General features: G+C 40.9%; 1 protein-coding gene and 1 long non-coding RNA gene across 2 annotated transcripts in view; both read left to right on the top strand.

Moving 5' to 3' along the window:
- Window positions 1–23,008, top strand: part of LOC124407133 — an 85,142-nt gene that overhangs the window by 44,765 nt on the left and 17,369 nt on the right. The window lies entirely within an intron of this gene.
- Window positions 1,691–5,813, top strand: LOC124407134. Its single transcript, XR_006929292.1, has 3 exons — window positions 1,691–1,702; window positions 4,463–4,465; window positions 5,682–5,813. It is a non-coding gene; the product is annotated as an uncharacterized LOC124407134 (long non-coding RNA).

Below are 23,008 nucleotides of genomic sequence, written 5' to 3'. Positions count from 1 at the left end.
ACCTTCAAGACACATAAGGCACATATATTCTCAGCTTTGACAACGATGAGTCAACTCTGACATGACTACTGATGTTACTTGGTGGAATTTCGGTGGAATACTGGAAACCAGTGAGGCCTGCACTAGTGACTGATCCATTAAGTATACCCCGAGATGGAATTTCAGACTCAAACCGAACTCTGTAGTAACCAGATGGACGGACGTTGGTTGAGTACCTTACACTACTAGCAAAGATCAAAGCCTGCACCAACGACGACGGAAGTCAGATGGATGCAGTCGCTGGCCCAACGATCAACGATATGGCAATACTACGTGCGTCGAAATCCCAACCCCTTGGATTTGCCAACTTTCAGAAAGGTCGATAAGCTGAATATTTCAAGAACGAAATCATCTCGAAAGTGATGGATGGAATTGGGACATTCAAATTTTTGACTAGTCCTCAGTTCTACGAGCCTCGTGGATTATTCAACTTGATATTCGAGTTTCTCAATTTCTAATTCCAAAGTTTCAGAATTGAACACACCTGGCTGACGTGTTCACGAGTTTTTCAAGCGCTGTCAAAACGAGAAACGGAATTAGTAAATAAAAAAGAAAGGAAACTGGACGTGTTGAACTGTTTACTTCCATAAAAAAATTGATCGATTTTTTCTGGCGTAACTCGAATGGGAACGACGCCTCCGGATTATACAACGTGTTTCACGAGGACGGGAAACAACTGCTATAAAATTCACAGAAAGTGTCAGTGGGAACGTAGGAGTGGTCCAGAGACCCCATAACCCCCGACTTTCACCGCAGTAAAAACAAGTGAGCGTGAGACGTGGCATCTACGACTAATGTGAGTAATGCTTCGCACCTAGACGTGGTCCTAACAGCTGCAGGTACACTCTACCTTTAGACATATGTTCACACAATAAAATGAGTCGTTTGATACTTTAGTCGTATAAGTCATATACATATATATATAAACTTTCAAGCAGTAAAAAGTCAGCTTCGTTGGACATTCGACGCAATGCTGCAAGGCAGCTGCCAGAGTTGCATCGATGGATGTTAACGTATCAGTAAAAAAGCACCAGCGGAACCTTTAGGCCAGATGAAATACAATATGTTTTGAGGAAGTAAGAATGGAGACGATGCATTGTGAAGAGAACACCTGCACATGACCAAAAAAACTACATGCTTACAGAAACTCCATTAGAGCGATAGATTCGTGGTCCATTGGCCAAACCTCCGGTAGTGGAGATAAGTAAAGGTAAGACATTTTGACTAGTTTCGTGTAAGTGATCGGATTATCATTCACGATCTACAGATTTTGGCTCGTCTCAAACAATGGATACGTCTTAAACCATCCCCTCTCAATCAGCTATCCGTCAGTGGGACGTTTATCAAATGGACCGTCTCTCCAACGGTGATTGACCGCATGGAACATATCATTTTATATCTCCTTTGAATCGCAGAATGTAAGTCGCATGTGAACTACAAAAAACTTGGGTCAAAATCGAAGTACTCTAACTTTCTCCTTTGAATATATAACCAATCGGTAAACACCGGGTTTAATAGACGTAGTCCGGTATTAACCTGCAGCTAACCAGAAATGGATCTTGATGCAGACAAACCAGAGCGTTTCACAAGAAACACAAGGGCTGCTGCCATGTCTGATCCAGAGACCAAAGTTCCGCGGAGATAAGGAGACATCAAACAGCCGGTGATATAAAGCCTTTGTGAAGCTCAGGTACGTGCAGGGTACAGCTGCTGGTACTGCATGGAATCTCGAGGAACAATAGTGTTCTCGCGGAGTACCGAGTCACCAATTAACCAACGGCTTGACGTCGGTCATTCATATTGGTCCTACCAGTATCGACAGTCACTGATCGATACTGGAGGTCATCTCACGGGGGAAGCCTGGGAACTGAAAGACTTTGAAGCAAACACAAGGCAAAAGCATAAGACATCTGAACGCATATGTATTGTTGTGAGGAATTTTACGACCACTTCATGATCGGGAGTGGGAAGGAAAACAGAGAAGGAGTGTTACTCGGTGTTGAGTGTGAGAGCAACAGTATATGTCACGGAAACTCATTATCATGGGTTGCAAATATCGATTCTTCTCTTGAGGTTCTATGAATGCCAAGGGTTTCAATAAATTCGTGAACGATACATTGACTGTTAACATATCAAAAACGACACTTTACTTAATCAGTCTATAGTCTCGTCGGTTCGTTTTTCAGCTAAGCCAGTTGGTTGTCGTAAGGTTCAAGGTACCTACATCGTCAGTCCAATTTGACTTCATGAGGTACTGTTCTCTTAAGGAAATGTGACAAAATTAAACAAAATTTAACTTGAAACCATTGTCAATTTACCAGGTTTTGAAGAAAATTCCGGTACTTTAGTGAAAATGACCTATCTTATGAAGAGAACAGTGGTTCAACAAGTCAAATGGTACCAATGGTGTACTTTCAAGTTTGAGACAACTATGGCTCGTTTTGCTGAAAACTGGACCAATGTGCTGGCCTATGTATTACTCATGAATCAATCATATGTATTGTAATTTTTGATCTTCATACTGTAAACATGGACTGTGAATATTCAAAAAGCTTCAGAATTCATAGAGGTGTAGAAAAAATTAAGATTTGCATCCTATAGTAATCAGTTTCCGCAAGTCTTCTTGTTGAAGAAAACTCTTGAATTGCTGAAGTCATTCGAAGCGAGTGTTTCGGAATTGCTACCCTTTCACTGAACCTGCTGAACAAAGAATAAAACATATTTCAGAGCCTTCCACGTCCCCCTATGAAAAGAAACGAAACACGGCCAGAGTCAAGTTTCTCGATATTTCTAATCGAGCCTTAGGTATCGTATCGCAGAGGCTACTTTTGCATCACGTACTTGTTACACACTGCAGTGATACCGCAGCATATATAAGTATCTACAGACGTGACTCTCTCGCTTCGTTTCAACGTTGGTGTGGAAACTGGGATATACACCATACATGCGGAAGCCTGGGCAATTTTATCCACGCGATGTGCTTTATGTATTCGGGACGCTCGAAGGCGGGCGGTTTTTATTACAGTGCCAGCCGTGCCTAGCACAACGGTTCGATGCCACTACGAGTCGGGTGGAAGCATCTGGGGGTTGAGGGGCGAATTGGGCCTGATATTTCGCGTTATTCATCGGTCACTTAATCCCCGACAGGTATCGGTATCGCTCGCCGATACTGATTAGGCGCACCCCGATTTTCCCGAAGGATCCTTTGTTGTCGGGGCCATTGTACAGCCACTCCCGAGGAAGGAAACGCGAGTTTGTACAATACTTAACAGTGATTCGATATACACGGGTACACCAAAGTACCCGATGTCTTTGTGTTGCATCGGCTTCTCATCGCATATATGTACTTACAAGGTACACCTTTAAACGCAACGCCAGACTGAGATCCTTTTACCTTAAAGGTACACTCGTAAATCTCGAATATCAACGCAGCATATATTTATCCCAGTCCGAAGAATAGAAGGTTTTATTTCGGGTTGCGGACTCAGGAAATTGTATGGGAGAAATAGCTGACTCATAACTTGACTCGGCAGAAGTTGAATTCTACGAAGCAAAATGTGAATCGAGAACATTTGTGCCATTTGATCTGTTCTAAGCTTTGAACTGTCTATTCGAAATGTGGTAAAATTGATTCGTTGGTCTTTTCTTATCTGTTGCTTTTCGTTTTTTAGTTTCATCTTTCGAAAAATTACCGACCAAATTTATATCCTAGACAAATCAATCGATTGATTGTTTCACTCCTCGCGATGTGACCCACATTTCATCACCGAGTTCCGGCACTGCTGAGAAATGTACTACCAAATATAGCGTGGAGTGAAATTTACATAATTGCAAGGAATTGATTTGCGCATTACATTTAGCCACTTGACCTAGTCTTATAATAAGCTACCGTTGCACTAATTGCAGACCGCTAACCTATTAGTGAGTTTCAGATGATATTGCTCTTCATTCGTAACGAGATGATTTTCTAACCACTTAGTGAAGCTTTATAGAATCTGAAACTCTGAACCACCGTGATATTGCATACCGACGACTGGATAAAGTTCTTGGTAATATTCGTGCCTGTATAACGGTGAAATGGTGATCGGGATTTATGAAAATTTTCAGACCCACCGCCAAAAATCTTGTCCGTATTTTTCACCCGCAAAATTTTATCCAATGTCTACGTATGAGATGAGATAGATAAAAAGAGAGAGAGAGAGAGAAGAGGGGCACCAAAAAACTCAGCAAAAATTATTCAAGAAATATATATATATATATATATATGTATATGTGCAAATACCGATATCGACGAAGGCATTCATATTTGGAGCTTCCAAAATGTTGTATAAAAACAGAGTGAGCAAGACGGAGAGGAATATAGGCAGAAAGAAGAAAAAGAAAGTCGGATAAGAAATATCCGCCGAAATCGCTTAAAATTCAGAACGTTAGGAACGGCTGGATTCCTGCTCGACCTGGATCCAAGCCCGACTTTCCGCCGATATGGAACTACAAAATCGGCAATAAAATATGTAATTTAGAAACACGCACATATTTCCGTGGGTCATAACATTTTTTTACGCCTATGGAGGTTCTCTCGATTCGACCTTTTCCAGCGTCGTCACCCCTGAACAAATAAAATTCACCGAAGTCTCGAACTGCTGAATTTTTTTCTCCCCACCTGCGTATATTTCTACGCTGGTGGAATTCGCCTCACCGGTAAATCCGCGAAAGCACAACAACTTTGCCACACCAGGTAAAAGGTAAAAAGAAAAAGAATGCATACAAAATGAAGATATACAACCAAACTCTCACCCAGCCTTAAGTGCGTGACGGATTACCAACTCTTTGCATAAAGAAAAAAATATACATACCTACTGACCCGTGTACCCAGGCTGCTATCTAAAAATAAGTCACATTACTTGTTACAAAACAAATCATTTCAACCGGGAGTCCCGGCACGAATCCAAAGCCACGAATCAGACGAGCAGCCAGCCCCAAATAATCGATCACCCTTAATCGCCTTTGCGCTCCCTGACTGCTCCTGGATTTCGAATGCCTCAAACTCCACCTCCACCTTCACTTCGCCTAATCCTCCCAGCGCTTCCCGTGACCCCCTCAAATACGCGGATAGTTAACTACGGCCACCGAACCAACCGCAACTTCGGAACGGTCACTGAAGCAGCTGTGTGCCAACCTTTGCAGAAGGAGAAACTCTCCTGGATAAACTCACCGCTGTTAACGTCCATGGCCAGAGGCCTCTGACCTGGACGTGATAAATATCTTTAAGTATAACCACCAGCCCGTCCATGTGTCCGTCCGTGCTCACTTGAGCGCGAAAGTGTTGAGGTGATTGACGTTCAAATTCTGCAGGCCTGCCCTCGATCCGCCCTCAACCACCCCCAAATCATCCTCAAATCTATTTCGCCCTCTATTTTTATGACATTCCGTTTACCTTGTCATGGAAATTCGTTCACCCGTTTAAAAGACAAGGACGGTTCCTATGTTTATTCCCTGCAGCCGTAGAACGATATCCTGTATAGCTCTGGGGCGTTACTCCATTTCGTAAGATAGGAATATAGGTTAGGCGTTAAATCGTTATTTTGAAAAACGGCACAATTTTTCCTAAAGAGACATACAATGTGAATTACTGACGACAAAAGGGTCCGTCACCTGCTATAGTTTAATGCGCATGCGCTACAATCCAAGAACAGTTGTTTGCCAGAGCGACCAGCCTTCATGAACATAACCTTAAAAATTTTCACAATTCTCGCTGGCACTTGTGCTTAACACTGATAGCTATCCCATTTTTCGCGGTTACACACGTCGCGGCGAATTTTCGACCAAATTTATGACAGTTGGCTACCCTGGCAAAACACTTTACATACAAGTAGACGGCTGAAGAAGTAGGTGAATTTTTATATCGACCAGCGATTATTCAATTCGATTGGGGTTTGCTTTATTTAAAAGTATGCAAACCTGGTTTCATTTGAATATTTTTACTACGGAAACCAGTCAATGGGAAGCATTTTTATTCACAATATCGTGAATCATTTCGCACGGGGACATGTTTTTCGGTGCCCACGATATCTTAAGGGGGTGCCCTGGTCGATTTTGACGTTCACGCAAAAAAGGCTTAACAGCGCTATTATATACACAATATATACACAAGAAAAGACTGTATTATTATATGAAAATTTATATTTTCATTTGATGCAACAATAAAGAAATGGCACAAAAACTACGAAATCGCAATAGTAAATTTGCAGTTTTCGTGCCATTTCTTTATTTCTGCACCAAATAAAAATGCATTGGAATCTGTTTGTTCAGAATGTTGTATAGAACGGGGCTGTTAAGCTCTTTTTCCGTTTAAAACACGTGGACTTTGATATCCGAAGATACGTACGACGATTTTCACAAAATCTAGTCACATTTTATTCGAAAAAGATAAACGAAAATAAAACAATTTAAATGAGTTTATAATATTTCCAAATGACAAGCCATCTACGAAAACCAAGCTTATCCACAAAAGAATATGGCACAGCGACCTGACGAAATTTCTCAATAAAATATCAACTTGCTCGAGCACACAAAAAATATACACAAAACAAATTAGAAACCTCTAAATTTGAAAATGACAATTTATGTCTGTAAAAAGGGTGTATTTTAGCTTTGTGAATGAATAAATATGAATTAATGATTAATCAATAATTCATATTGACAGTTTTATTTTTACAAAATTATACACAAGTGATTTTGTAAATTATATAACTGAAAACAAATATATTTACAATTTTTCTCAAAGAAAGAAAAATTCACTCATAATTAGAAATAAAAATAAGAATTTGATTGATTATAAATCTGAAAATACATGTTTAAATAATTTCCATTATAGTTGAAGCCTGATATCCTGATTAATAATTTTTTTTTTTTCCTTATTTGTGGAATATTTTTTGTGATAAATAAAAAACCGTTACAACACGGAAAAAAATTTAATGTAGATTTTACATCTTTTGTGGTGAGTGTATCAAATCTACATCAATTCTGGAAGATCTACCTAAGCATATTGTAACTCTTACTATTACTTCCTCATTCTTATTTTTTCACTTGTAAATCATGCCTCAATCGCAGTAGACTCAACTCGAAAAAGTGCTGTCCGTCATATATTTACCACAGGACATGTAAATCTACATTATTTTTTTTCCGTGTATGCTCTTCGCCATCGTCTTAGGAAAAATCGAATTTCCACTTCAAACTGTCGCCACTTCGTTGGAAAAAAAAAATTTAGATCATGATAAATGGCATTAACCATCCAAGAATACCGTCACTAAATTTGAAGTAAATTGTTTCAACTATTTTCAAAATATCATAAGCACCGGAAAATTTGTTGACACATTGTCCACAACAATATTTCCTATGACCTAATCATAGACGAAAAATACATAAATGAATTTCGGTTAACATACTTTTTGATAAGACTAACACGAATTGAACGATCGCTTGTCAACGTATAAATTCTAGAAATAAATCCACTTTTTCAGCCGCCTCCTGGGGATTTTTAATCTTGACAATTTCAGGATAGTGAACGTTCAACTGCGCCGTCACACCCGTTATGTTGACTTGACAGCATTTCCGTCACATTTTGACTGCCTCCGATTCTCAGCTCATGTTTTCTTCAAACCTCGAAATCTTGACACACCTTGTAATTCAGCTATAGTCTGACTGTGACTGACGTCGTGAACCTGACAAGTAGACGAAAAACTCAGCGCTAAATTAAGCAGTTGAATCTCCTAATGAAAGCACGTGATTTTGCGTATGCACATTCGGGTGTTCAGTTTCCTGAGACTGTCACCGTAGAAGACAATGGATGAGTCGTAGTCGGAAAACAGTACGAATAAATTCAACGACGGTGATAAGTGGGTGGACGATATGACCAGAGATGTGTTGGCGGTCATGGATGAAACGCATTAATTTGTGACAGTCCTGGGCACCATCGAGTACTAATGGAGGTGGTTTCTGTAGGTCGAACTTGCACCGGCACTCCGCCTCTGTTATAGTAGTAGATGAGCTCCTTTGAATATTTAACCCTTGAGGTATCCCGTTTACGTTAATGACCGGGAGCTGTTCCATCCACCGTTGCCTAATGTTAACTCTTGCCCCTCGTTTCGCAAAACGTGCACAAAATAAAGAACTCCAGAATTATCCAGACCCCAGCTCCTCCTTGAGGCGACTTCCCGTCATAAACCCTTTGCGTTTAATTAGTCCACGTTACACTGTACCGAAGCTATCGACAGGACCCCAAAAAAGCCCTGAGCGTTTGAGGAGGGGCTGAAAGAACATCTTGCCATCATAACCTTCGCCATTTTCATTCAGCATAGTTAAAACACCGGGTGTCTAGCAAGCGATTGCCGGTTATACAAATATCTGCAAATAGGTCAGGATACCTCGTTACCATGGCTCTTGTGGCACACTCGGGAGTTTGAAAGCTCCCAGCGTTGCTCGTTGTTAAACTTTCCTGTCCCTGGTACACAGTTTCCGGTTGACGGTAGTATCATTTATATCGTAAATAAGGCCAGTCAAGCTGCCAGGACAACGCCTATAGTTCGTCTGACTTTCTCGGCTCCTGCACCATCAGCCAAGCTTCTTTACGCTGTGTGCTTTTCTCTCTCTCTCTCTCTTTCTCTCTCTGTGCAAAAGTGGGATCTTTTATTTGTGAGGTGGCCTCATTTTCTCTGTGCAGGGCAGAACGCGGCTGAAACCGATTAGCTCTGGTCGATTTTCGTTTCTTGAGAGAATAAATTTCGCCCTCAATTCTTCGCGGTGAAAACGAAGATGATGAGAAGTAGGATAAGAGAAAGAAGTGAAGGAATGAAATGTAGAATTAAAGGTAAAGAATGGGGAGACGGAGTGGGAGAGGGAGAACAAAGATGGGGGAATCCTTATTTCAAATGGATCTACCCGACTGTCAACTGTTCCTGATGCTGACAAGTGAATAGCGTCGGGTGATATACAACGTGCAAATTCAGCGAAGAATTACGCATTTATTTCAAGCCTAGTGCCACCGCGAAGGAAAATCTTTTTCTGACTCTGAATGGAGAGAGTAAGGGGAGGAGGTAAGTGTGTGGCGGGGGTTGAAGGGCGAAGGATGAAAGTAGGGAACACCCGGGGTTGCCTTGAAATATACGCAGCCGCTTCTGCTAAATCTACCGGAATTAAATATCGAGCGTTGGCATTACCGCTCATGAGTTATGTGCTGTTTAGCGAGACAAACATCGGCGAAGGGTGGAAGGAACCCTGAAAGCTAAAAGCCGAAGGCTGAAAGCTGGAGACTCGAAGCCGCGCGGTTTACCTCGCCGAGCTACTTGTACCACGCGATTAAGTTAAGTCGCACATGACCATCCTCTGTTTCCGATGATAAAATGAGCTCGAGTTTCAACGAAAAGAAATTTGAATACACCGTAAAGCATTTTCTTTCTCATAACAGTAATAAGGATCTTAAGAAACTTTCCCACAAAATTATTGTGATTATCGTACTGCATTTATCCCACATATGTTCTCAATCATTTTTCACAAATTTATATTTTCCGTGTTCACCCGACGGTACAGTAGTATTAGAAACTTGCCTCATGTATAGAATTATCACTTTGCCATGGCAACGCTAGCCTTTGAGTATACATCGTGAAAGGTTGAAAACCAAGGAAAGCTCCTGCAAAGCTTCCGTATAAGTATCCACGTAATACGTATGAAAATAGCATTCAGAATCTGGGTTTACCTTTTACCCGTTTTGTTCTGTTTGCCATTGGTGTACTTTCTTTGATATGGAATAGTACCTGGTTCCTATTATGGAGCAAACCAAGCTTCATGATGGAACAAGTTTCTCGGCTATTCGAAGCTTTTTTGAACCTGAAAAGCGGCCTATGAATCATCACATGTACCAACAAATCATACAATCCTCGATTTTCATTACTATTTCACTATCATCGCATAGAATTGAAAAACAATTGCGTAACTTTTTGAATATACTGAAATCCGACATCTTCTTTAGCTAGTCCACAGACGTTGCAGAAGCGAAAAGAAACCAAAAAAGAAAAATAGTGCCACAGTTTTTACTATTAAACAGTTAAACGGAAGATTTTTTATCGACCAATTGGATTGACTTGAATGAGTCTTGGGAATTTTTTGAAACAACACGCACGCTTTTGGCCGCAGCGGAATACAGGCGAAACGGAGCGGACAGGCCGAAATTCATTTACAGCAAATTCCAATCCCGACGGTAAACTCAGCCGGTGAGTTTAATTTTCGGGAAACTAAACCGTTCGTCGCCATATTGAACCCAGCGACAACGCCGCGAACAGCGCCAACGGTTGGTCCGTAAGCAAACACCTTGGCTTGATTACAATGCCTCGGGCGGGCAGTTGTATCCCGCAGAGTATTTCTGCTGCCTGTATAGAGGGGTTGCCGTACGCTTTACCCCTCAAATTCGTATCCACCCTCCCGCCTACGACCCACAACGGTTACACCCAAGCCTCGGAGAGCCATACACCGAAACCCATGATACACATTCCCTGTAGCTGTGTGCATCCATCTACACGTTCCCGTCCATGTGTTAACCACCGCGAACCTGAAACATGCTCGTTGTACTTCCGTCCGTCCCATGTTTGCGTTTAGTCTTCGCACCTGGTGCCCACACCCGGGGACCTTCGTACATGACACCACCGCCAGCGTACACATATAGAAATATCTAATTAATATACGGTATCCAGAGATTTTGCTCGTGTCTAGCCGGGCGCCGTCTGGACACACATGCAAGCCAAACAGAATCCACCCATCCCCCCCCCCCCTGCATGAATACCATCTGAGCAAATAGCCGCAGGTCGTTTACATGTGATTTCGAAAATTTTTTACATTTTGGAAAACGATTGCAATTCAGTCTCGATTTGTGCTAATAGCTGGATTGTACTATTCACGTGTTTTACTTATTCAACAGTTTTTCCAAAGTTTCATTTACGAGCGCAGTGACAGAATAGGCTGATATCAATCGCTGAGAGTCTAGTTATAAGCCGAAATTGGTAACTGAAGATTTTTTACGTTGACCTGCTGCCAGATGCAGGAATTATTGAAACGTGAGCTGCGTACTGCTGTTGTACATCGGGTCTTTGGAATGGTAATTTTCTCTGCAATGGAACAGAATGAAAAAAAATGAACAACTTTTTGCAACGGAATGAAAAATTCTTTGCGTAAAAATGATTGTAGATTGTTCGAAATTGGGAACCACGAACACCAATTGAATTCAACAAGCAGATCAAAGCGTCGTGTCTCTTTGAAATCGGCTTTAACGACGGTTAATAAGATTTTCTTTGGTGGTACGTCAAGAAACAATATTTCTACACTTGAAATTACGGTTCTCTTACAAGTCTTAGATTTACCTAACAGTATAGCTCTCGTTGAAAAATATTTCGCGTGAAAGAAAGTTGTCAGCTTTGGTGAAAAAATATCTCAAGATATTTACAGAATTTCATGGCAAGTAACAGCTATGAGCAGAAGTATTTGAGCCATTGACTGTGAGGCTATCCCGTGAAAAAATTGCGACGTTCTTGGACCGTATTGACTGGTTTTTGTTCCGTTTTGCCTGCATTTAGGTTTCGAAGAAGAGAGAAAAATTATTTATGATTCGTATCTCGAGTGGAAGAGGTTGTTTAAAAATCCTGTTCACGACCGAGTATCCTCGATGTTGAAAATCTTCATTACTGAGTGGAAGCTGGGAATCGCCTCCAGGCATTTACCTGCATCTGCGATGTGGGACGTTTTCCGAAATTCAGGCAACGTCGCGTCGCGGTTCAACACGTTCGCATTTCTCACGTAATATCTTTTCACTTGACAGACTGAAAACTTTCGCTCAGGCCTTATTCGATGTGGAATTCTCCGAGCTTTCAGAAGCTTCAACGACGAAGTTTTTGAGACTTTTTTCTCGTATCTATTTTTTTCCATTTTTTCATTTGCTTCCAAAGTTACCCGAGGGAACGACACATGTGGCTTTTAATGGCTTTCAGATAAAAATGTCAAGTCTGATGGAAAATCATCAAGCGATCCAATTGAAACGCCGATTTCTTCTTCGTCATGATTTGCCTTCGATTTTCACGTTGCTTTTGACATTCCAGTATTTCAAATGCAGAATCTATCGTCACGTTATAAATAAAATGTGTCAATCTTTAAGTCGCTGACATTTCGTATAAACAGTTTTCTTTCACATTCCGTGTCTATACCTATATATGTGAAAACTTTGAGCTCTTTATTCAACTTTATAACTGCCATGCAGCTTTTGGGAGTGATAGGGTAATATTTCAAGCTATACGTTAACCGTTATCGTTTGCCGAGGCACGAATTTATGCTCCAACATTGCAACAAACATACGACCGTGCTTTAACGACGCGTGCTTTCGCAGCTCTTATCTTCATTCTCTACGTATTCTTAAAATTGAAATTTCTCATTTGCGAGGTAATGGGCCAAAAAGCGTAATTTTGTTCACAGTATTATTATTCTGGGTTCACTTTTTTGTCTCTTTGTTACGCAACCGACACGATATTCATGTCCGCCAGCAGTAGAGATGGCTTGGTTAACGAGCACTCGGGGGGAAATTTGAAAGTTGACACCTTTGAGCATAGCCGTGGTGGGTAAGGGCGAAAATTTACGCGTGGCAGCACTCGTTCGTCACCGCGTTATCACATATGCGTGAATAATTACTTACACGATATTGCTGTCGAGATAGCTAAATTAACCGAGCAAGAAAAATTCACTAGTGTAAACGAACGAATCCTAGAACCTCCCGCTGTTTACGAAAATAAGAATTTTTTTACAAAATGAATTTCTTCTCGAAAAAACCGTGTGATGTCCGCAGATTGTGCTCAAAATCCGGTCAATTCTATAGTTAAATGAAGCCGAACCACTGAATCAAATTTCATCACAATCGTTCCAACCAATATCATTTCTTTTTTTTCAAGTTAAGTTTTGGAAGAATCGCAATGTTTGGGATGAAAATCGTCAAGTTACGTTCATTCTTTCTCGAGATATCGTGGAACAAAAATTAATCACATCCGCAGCCTCACGTTCATCTGAAAATAGTCAGGAACTATTTTCTACATCTTGAAACGTCGAAACCAAGTAAAAACTCAACTTTCCATTTTTGGGATGATTATATTAACTTTCCTTCTCCTAAGAATACAGAAAAGTGGTGGGCCAGAAAATCGGCACAAAGACAGCACTGTAAGAAGACCTAATTCGCTCGGTGAATTATGTATTGAAAAAAAGGGACCGTCGCTCGAGGAGAACGACGGATACAAATTGGTGTCATTAGCATTACCGTCGGAAAATAGGTCGAGCTATTGAAATACTCAAATATATAATTGTCAAAAGAAAGCACGATACGATACAAGCAGATGTACCAATAAGACGAGTCATTGTCGAGCTCTTTTGATGCAGGAAGCAAGAGCCTGGAGTGAAAGAGAACCAAAGAAGGGAACCAGGGAAGAAGAGAGGGAGGCAAACGGGAAAGGGAGCGTCAAGTAATGGGTAATTGGAACACTCTACGTCACTTAAAAAGAATACCGACACCCGAGCTACTTCATCAGAATTTCTCATATTGATCGGACGTGACCAATACTCGCGACGCATAAAGAAGCTCGAACGCTATGCGAGTACCAATTATCTGTATACATTTTCCACCCACCACATTTACCAAATTTTGTCACCATTCATTCGGTGCTCGGTACAAAAAATTTTTTTTTGTGTAAATTTGACGACACACCTTACGTGTTATACACTGACCTGGTTAACAGAGAAGGCTGACAGAATAGAATGGGCTGATTTCAATTGAAAAAACTTTATACACTTTTGGGTCAACCAGTATAGACACGTGTTTCGGCATTTCACTGAATCAGCATTTATTGGAGCGGACAAAATATCGGAGACTTTTTTTAAATATCTTCCGAAAAATGTTCTATTTTTATGAGAATCTTCTTAAAACTTGCTGCTCATTTTTAGCGTTCCGTATCTCGAAAGGAAAAACCGGAACCCTTACAGGATCACTTTGTTATCCGGTCGTCCATCCGTCGGTCAAGACCCTTTTTCTCAATCAAGTTTAAATTAATATCAAATACTAAAGTCCACAGTCCAGTGGAGGTGTAAAAAATTCCAGCTTACAAGTCAACGCGATCAAAAATTACAGCTATTTATGTCACATATTTTGATACTCGCAAACTCACTTAACAGAATTTATAGAGTACTTCCCGTTGACGTAGAATAATGAAATTTGGAGAGAAGCAAGCTCTCACAGCGCAAGTGAAGGAAAAAGTCAGAAAATGGTTAATTTGTAGTTATATCACATAAAAAAAAAGTAATTATCTTTTTTCGAAACTCTCAAGCAAATTCTACTCGCACTTGTCCAATTTTTTTTCAACCATCTCATATTTTCTAAGTATTTTGCACCCAACGTAGCCCGGGCATTCGAAGAAATATTTCTTTTCTCGCTATTAATCGCCCAAAAATGGGTTTCCTCACTTTGACATCGACCCAAAAATGTGAAAAAAAAAATTTCCATGAAATCAGCTATCCTAACACTCGACCTCTCTTCATAAAGCTTTATATAATATAAAGCTTTATAATATCTCGCTTCTTCGGGTGAACTGATTTATTTCCTGTGATAAGCTTTACGGTAATTCCGAGATTATAACGACTCTGAAAGCCCGCTCGGAATCCTATTAAGATCCGAGACAAATCCACGGCAGAAAGAATCATTCGAAACGGCCTTCGGTCATGTTCGTATTTTGGCGTCGGCACCTCGCCCTCTTGGACAACCTGGAACAGGGTGAACGGGTCTTGTAATAAAACTTTATATTGGTGGTCGACGGCTATCTTTTTCAACCCTCAAGCCAACCCCGCGGCACATATCCCTTTTCCGCGGATCTCCGTGCCACCTTCGAAGCTCGGGAAAAAATCCACCCTGATACCACTGGCAGCTATAACGAACGGACTATATGCCCCTAACAATTTCTTATCCCGCTTTCAATAACTTGCAGAGGTAAATTTTTTGCCGTCCATAATTCTTTTTTGTAAGTCGTTATTGTTACACAGAGATTAGTGAATTTTCTTCAAAAACGTTGGTTGCATTTTTTTTTTTTTTTTTTGGAAACCGTCAGAGGATGAATTACATTAAGGTCGATTTGTTTTTACTTTTTTTTTGCACGGGACAAAAAAGTGAATATCAGCTACACGTGTCTTTTATCTTCCGCCATTGGTGCAAAAAATGGGAAACGCGAATTTAGGCCACCGTATGAGTTATCGTTTATTTTTACCACCCCTTCCACATTGGGTGTAAAAAATTTACGACTATACGTGCATTTAGCATATTCGACCCAGAAAACTGTGGAGTCATTGATGAAAATGATGGTGGTGAGGGAGACATGTGAAAGACAATTAAACGATTAATGCTAATGGCATAACAATGGAAAGCAAACGATTCAAAAATTTTCAATAACAAAACTCTGTTTGAATAAAGAGTGTCGATATCGTTAATTTTTCAACTGTTCAGTCCAACTTCACGGTTCATCTGGAATTGTAATCGAAGCTGCTATCATCCACACATCGGTACCAGATCATTTCATTATCTATATTCTTTTAGCATATCGTCTAAACTTTCAATATCTTTACGATAAAACTATTTCTATCAATCAATCTTGATGAGATAATTCCATGCTTCAATAACGAATGCCATGATTCAATCGTGAGTCACATGGTAAGTAAACTAATTAAGCCTCGAATGAAGAATGTAAGATGACACAGACGAGAAAATCTCATTTGGTTGTACCAAACCACGGCGAATCGCATTCCTACGCAGATGTCGAGACCATCTAGGATCCATTCGCCATCATGAAAGGTTGTCAGGGATGGAAGTGGAGTCATGGAAGTAGTAATAATGGTTCAGTGGTATTTCATCGTCTTGGCATGATCCTGACGATAGAAGCATTGAACTCACCCTAAGAGAACTGAAGGCGTCGAAGTGAAATGACAGGCTCGTAACAACTACACGCTCCATTGAATCGACTCGCTCGCTTGATTCAGGCAGGCTAATATACAGGATGGAATTTCCATGAAATTGGCATTGCCTGCAAATATTAAACAGCGTTGCTAGATCTGGAGGAAAAATTTTGGTGATATTTCATCCAGTCATGAAATTAGAACCACGTGGTAACAATATTCGTAGCATTCAAATTCAGACGATACAATATGCTTTGAGTTCACATCAATCAAGATTCCACTAAGCGTATCAGACAGCTTTTTACGCATTGGAAAATCGGTTCAGTTCAGAAAACACCTCTCACAGGCATATTGTTTACCGTTCGGTAAACTTATCGGTGACCATTCACTGATTTGTATTCATAGAGGAAAATGTCGGAGAGCAGAATCAATCTGTTACCATTTGAGCGATAAATTTCAACTCCTGCTGCGTACATTTCGGGGTGAAGCGATGACAAGATATCTTCCACCAATCGTTCGACAGCGAGCCATAAAATTTCTAACACGAAGAGTAAATGTTTGTTTATGATCTCGAGTTACTCTCAAGCACTGGATGTGAATCAGCGAGTGAGCGATGCCTTTGAGAAAACACGAGGTAGTTGACAAACGAACAATACCGGAAGTTGTCCGGCGATCGTTAACGGAGTTGGTCAAACTAATGACATTTTTGACCCTTTCCGGTTTCTTCTACTCTCTTTAGTAGTTCGGTCACGCTACCCTCTGCTCTTAGGGCCGATATAGGCGCGACTCGCTTGACTCCGGGAGGAAAAATGCAAATGGAATTCCAATTCGCGGTGTGATTTATGGCCACGAAGCTGGAATGTGAATGTTCGTATACAGCGGAAAATGAGTCGTTGATTCGACGTAACGTTTTACCGCAAGTGCGTAAGGACGAAAGCACGTACCTAGTGATGGAATTCCATCGCATCTGGATCCGCATGCGAATAGGTAGAATCGCTTTGACTCTCGCCTCGGGGGTTGGTAGTGGAATTTGCAATCGTTCAAGCCCGTCGCCTTTTCTTTTGACGGGTGGAAAGGCGAAGTGGTAGACAAGATTCGATTCGAAAAATTGAAAAGTTTCAAGAAACGTAATTTCAACGCGCAATATCCCGAGTTTCGACCTTTTTGCATAGTTTTTGTTTCTGTGAATTGACGTTTCCGCAGTGCCCATTCTTGTTCTCCTCTTTTCTTTGCACTTTTCTCTCGTTTCACAGTGCCTTCGACACCCCGGTTTGAGATTGCGAAACTCCACTTTCATAGCGCTCGAATCTACACCGTAATTGACAAATAACCGGTCTTGCTTTCGAACGTTCCTGGAGCGGTAAAAAGCTCGTATGAAAAAACTATGGGGAGGAGTGTAAACCTCCAGATGAGCGGAAAAGCCCGGATGCATTAATTTTATCGTTACAAATAAACATTTTAATGGAGTACCATTAGCGCATGGTAAAATATCCGCATCATACGAATAACTTCCTACCGCAATAATCCCCGTATCTCCGTAGTAATAGTAATGACTATGATAATAATATTCATCGCAACCACAGCGGTATTAGCAATGGATCCGTAATAGCGGGAAGCCGGATCCGCACATACATTATTGATGTGAAGTACATAGAAGAGCGTCATTAATTTTCGAACCGATCCATATACTCGCTCCGGTATACGCGATACCCACTGCTTGATGAATACTCTATATATCCTGCGCGTACCGTTGCAGCCTGTTTACTTGACCAGACACTCATGCATTGTTTGCGAATCTCGGGCGGTGACAAAATTCAATCGATATACTATTTTCCTATCGTTATGACCTGTACTTTCTACTGTAGGACATTCACTGATTAACGAGCTCCACACGAACAAGAATCGAATGAAAATTACGACCTGACATTACTACTGAAAGCAATCAGAGCAACTAATGGACATTCATAACCTATTTGCTTGTGGGAACACTTCCGGCAGTTGATGCAGCGTTTGTTCGTGGATTTTAATGTTCGGATCGGGAAATATCGTGTAAAGAATAAAAAAAAAAAAAAAACAGAGACAGACAGAACAAAGGTAATCCTAGAGGTAAAACTGCAAATAATGACTGGAGCATGAAATTTTTCCAGAGGATAATAGAAGTCATATTTGAGAACACCGGAGCACTGCTTCGGTATACTAGAATATTTCAGCCACTGCTCCATTTACGGTTTTTCTTCAACATCAACGTTAACAACTGCAGTGTGAGTTTGTGAATTCTTAAAATAAAACGGCAAACTTGTGAGCAAGACCATCATATGAAGTTTACTTCCTCGAAGTTGAGATCTACTTTCCAAGTATATAACGCACAGTTGACTCATACGTTACACTTATTGCTGACAGGTAATGAAGTTAAGTTGTCAAAGACTGATGAAAAGAACGCATTCGAAGCCAATAGTTGAGTACATGTCAACCAAACCATCCCAAACATGTCCCCTGTGTTATCAATTTGAAGTCAACATTGTACAAGGGACTATACATTGATTTTTCAATGGATAGTAGATCGAAACTTTGAATATTCGGTAATTACCAGATTCTGTTGATTAGCTTATCACCGTGTGGATTTAAACGTGATATTTAGCTTTTGTTTTATCTTTATCTTGATCTCAAAGTTTTTCAGAACATTCGTAAAGATACGGTAATTAGGCTTACCAACAGTCATTGCCACATTTCAGATGAATAGTCACCGTTCTGCCGACTAGCTGCCAAATCAATCAGTCAAACTCAAGTGTGCTACGTGTGTTCATAAAAGCTTTCCTTAAGCACTTTCCCTCGACCTAGCTGAACTTCTTCACTATTCTCTATAACTTCCCACCTCTTATCGAATGAAAACGCTCTCGGTTGACCTGAGTGTCCAACTTTGATGGTGGGTAGTCCTCTTCAGCAGATACGTAGAGATATGTGGGCGCGTTATAGGACAAGATCCATTTCCAATAAATACACTTGGGTAGATTTTATCTGGGTGGGATAGGGGTCGGCAAAGACATATTGGGGAATAGATACCCTCATCTTGGGGTTATAATTTGGCGCCATTACCGAAGAACACGTCCAGCATAAGTAACTAGCCCGGATCCCCCGCGTCTTCGTCCGCTGTGCGTGCCCCTGTGTTATCCAGGTCCGTTAAGCTATCGAGAGAGTCTCGGTTTCCACATCCTCCGTGTCTTCTGCTCAGTTTCTAAGAAAACGTGAACTCTCTTCGTCGGCTCCCGCCTCGCCCTGTAACTGCAAACCTTTGCGAGCACAGACATCTGTTCACCAGTATGCAAACTCAATATACACTGGCGTCATTTAAATTTCAAATGAGAGTTATAAAATATTACTAACTTTACCTTCGGCACATGCTTCAGCTTTGCTTAACTTTGAACCTTGTTCTTCGGTTCATAAATCTTAGCAATTTAATCCCTGGCTCGGAATTTATTCCCATATATACCGCTACCTCTTATACCCATATGTCACATCTGTGTTCTACCTCAACATTCAGAATGTAAAATATGTTGGTGTTACGACTAAGTATAGAACAGTTTTTGTGGCCTATTAGGAAATCCAAAATCAGATTAGGTATAGTGCATCTTGTCATCAACTTATGGTGTATCGAAGTCCACCCCCCATTTCTCTTCACCCTATTGAAAGCCTACGTGGCAGAACACTATGTATAACAGAATTTGCAAATTCGCTGACGCTTTATACTGACCTATCAGCAGATTTCCCAAGCATGTGTCTCCCAGAGCCTTGAACACTGCGCTGAGCATGCATGGTGTAGTTTCTCGTACTCCGTTCCGATCGCATTATACGGATAAATTTCTATCGGAAGGAAAAACACGGACGACTGGCATCGTGCCTCCGCACCATCAAACCCTCCACCTAGCGCCTACTCAGAGCCCATTCCATCTTCTCATCTATTCTCTGAGTCCGTTTGGCGTCGATCCTGATTCCAACAGGATCGGAACTGCTACTGCGACTTTGACTGTCCCCATACATAATTCAGAAGTCAGAGCTGCCTCCTTCCCCTCTCCTTTTCCCTCTCCACAGCCTCAACCGATGCTGGAGGCGACCCTCGCCAGGAAGAGAGCCCAAGTGTATCCTCTCGGAGTCTCACGCGCGGACCTGTATTGATTTCGAGTGCTTCTCTCCAAAGCCCGTCCCCAAAGCCACGCGACTACAACAACTCGAATCATCCTGGATCAGTGTCCTGCTTCCAGCAAAGGAGGAACTTGATGACGAGGAGTAATGACGAGGGTGTAGGTCGGGTACATTTGTACGTACGATGCCCGATTTGTTAGCCAGTCTGACGAATAACCCGTGTTTAGTAAACCACACGTAGGGAACTCCAGACCTTATAGGGACGCCACGAAGTACTTTGGCTAATGGTGTCACCCGCCCTTTTATCTACCTACCGCTTGAAGAGGGGTGAAAAAAAATATGTGAATCCATTTAATGCACCACAAAAACGGTGATTTAGTGGACGTTATTTGTCAACGATTCTTCCCTATCAGGTTCCGACTGCCGCACATCGTGCATGAAAACCTCGTGATCCAAATCGTTAGAGTATTGAATTCTGTACCAGTCCCGGGAACAATGCTCATTCGAAATAGCAGTTCCAGCTCCGACGTACAATTCCCACGTGTACGTGCCACTTCAACTTCTGTCATTACTTCTACCATTATTAACGGTGGTGCACTCTTAATCTGCTCAGGATCATTAGTCGTCGGCTTATCGCTACGATCCGTCGACGTGAGCGTGCGGATACATTTTTAAGGTTTACTAATACCAAGAGAGTTACTATGAGCAAAAATTACCTGGATCCTACCTGAAAAATTGTAGCCTAGCAGTTTCCTACAATCTAAAACTATTGAAAATTATCGTATTAAGTACGTAATGATTCCGCACTTCACATTCGGTCAAAGGATTATCACAATAGTGGATAGGTGAAGCCGGTTCTGAATACAGATTCCGTTACCGACGGTAAGCCAAGACACAAACCTCTTTCTAGAATGCTTGGAGGTGAGGAATATCCAGAATATCTGACTTTGCCTGTCTACTTATAAATCAACATTATATTGCATTATCAGTAGGATTCATATTGGATTCATATTTTCAACCCAGTGAAAATTCGGGAAATCCCCTGCATGGCACAAATACACGAGAACTGATTTCTCATTGAAATTTTTTCTCATCAAACCAATTAAGATATCGTTCGTTTCATCCATTTCGAGTAAGTCATACAGGCATTTTAAAATGTAATGGTATCAATTGGAAGCGGAAAAATTATTATTAACACATTCGCGAGATCAAAGAATAATTTGTGTGTAAGTTTCGATAAAATCTTTGGAATTCACTTGAAACCAGCGACATGAAGATGGAAATATTCAAACAACATTACAACAGTAGTTTTTTCCTCATTGAAAACAATATAATGAGCATTCATATTACGGCGGCAAAGTGAGAATTGAATAGATTAAAGTCAGCAATAGGTGTCTGAAGTTCAGCAGGCTAAAATTGCAGAAGCGGAACGGCTATTTAGAGAGGCATCTGTTCAGGCTGGTTATAAGATACTGTTAAATTCAGCGCTGCCTGAAATAACCTGAATAAATTATTCAAGCATACTTCTCGCTGATTATATCGAGTTCCTCGCGTTACAAACCCTTGAGATATTCAGCACTCCCAAACCTTCATTCCCATAATCCCATCACGTTGTCGCCACGATTTTGACGCTCTAAACAAGATAGCAATTTTTTCCGCAATCCATAAATTCCAGGCTGTAAGGATGGGCCGCATGATTCGCGAATCTTGGGGAAACGATCTACGCACATGACGGTGAAAAATCAAGCAGGAATATATATGTATATATGTTGATGCGATTTTACGATAAGGACGAAATATCCAGTTTGGAGTAATTTGGATCAGAGTGAGCGCCGTTTCATTTCCTTTATTTATCTGTTTCTGAAAATTTTATTTTCACCTATACTTTCAATGTTGTACTACCACATAGAATAGAGGCGATGATTTACAGTGTCGTTTATGGTGGTGTTTAAGTCGTGAAGATATACGGCCTCTGTACACGTGTTCGTTCGTACATATTTGATGCTTTGATCAAAGTTTCACCTCCTGCAGGTATATATATATGTATATATATATATATATATATGTATACGCTTGAGTCATAATTTCTCCGAGTATGTTCATCATGGGGTGAAAAAATTTCGCGGTCCATGATCAAATTTTGATAAAAAAGTTATAAATACATATAAAATATTCCGACGACGGTTCTAAGCTCCATTCGCGTTTGAATAGATCCTGAAATTCAACTATATATAGTTATGTGCCGAATTTCAACTTATTCTTCCAAACTTGACGAAAAGGAACCCCCTCGGTACAGTCCGAACCTCCGGGCTCTTCGCCCGCAGGCATCTCCTTCCACTTTGCATTTTTTACCCTGCGATGATATTCACGTCTCGATATATATCCCAGCGATTTCAATCGACCAATGGAATCGCGAGCTCGACGAAACTCGGAATATCTAATTGTCGGCCCGGATACAATTTGTACGCGATTCGTCAAACTTGTTACGTGTTTCTTTTTCCCTTTTCACCTTCTTTTCGCCTCCTTTTCCTCTTCGCTTTTCATGTCTCACTTTTTCTCATCCTTTATTTGTCTCATTATTTTTTTTCTTTCTTTTTTTTTGTTTTTTTTTTTTCTTTCTTTCTTTATCTTATTCTTTTTTTCTTCACCAGCCGCGCGACAGAATACCGCGTCCGATGAGGAAAAGAATCCTGTGTGCTTCACTGGGTCACGTATTCGGAATTTCTTTTAGAATTTTCTGCCTGAAAATTCACCCTTTCCAATAACTACTTTCGTGTCAGGATTCTCCCTTCATATCCCATCTCCTCCATTTGCATGCGTGGGA

Source organism: Diprion similis, chromosome 6, assembly GCF_021155765.1.
Source record: "Diprion similis isolate iyDipSimi1 chromosome 6, iyDipSimi1.1, whole genome shotgun sequence".
Taxonomy (NCBI): domain Eukaryota; kingdom Metazoa; phylum Arthropoda; class Insecta; order Hymenoptera; family Diprionidae; genus Diprion; species Diprion similis.
This window is presented reverse-complemented; position numbering and strand designations above follow the sequence as displayed.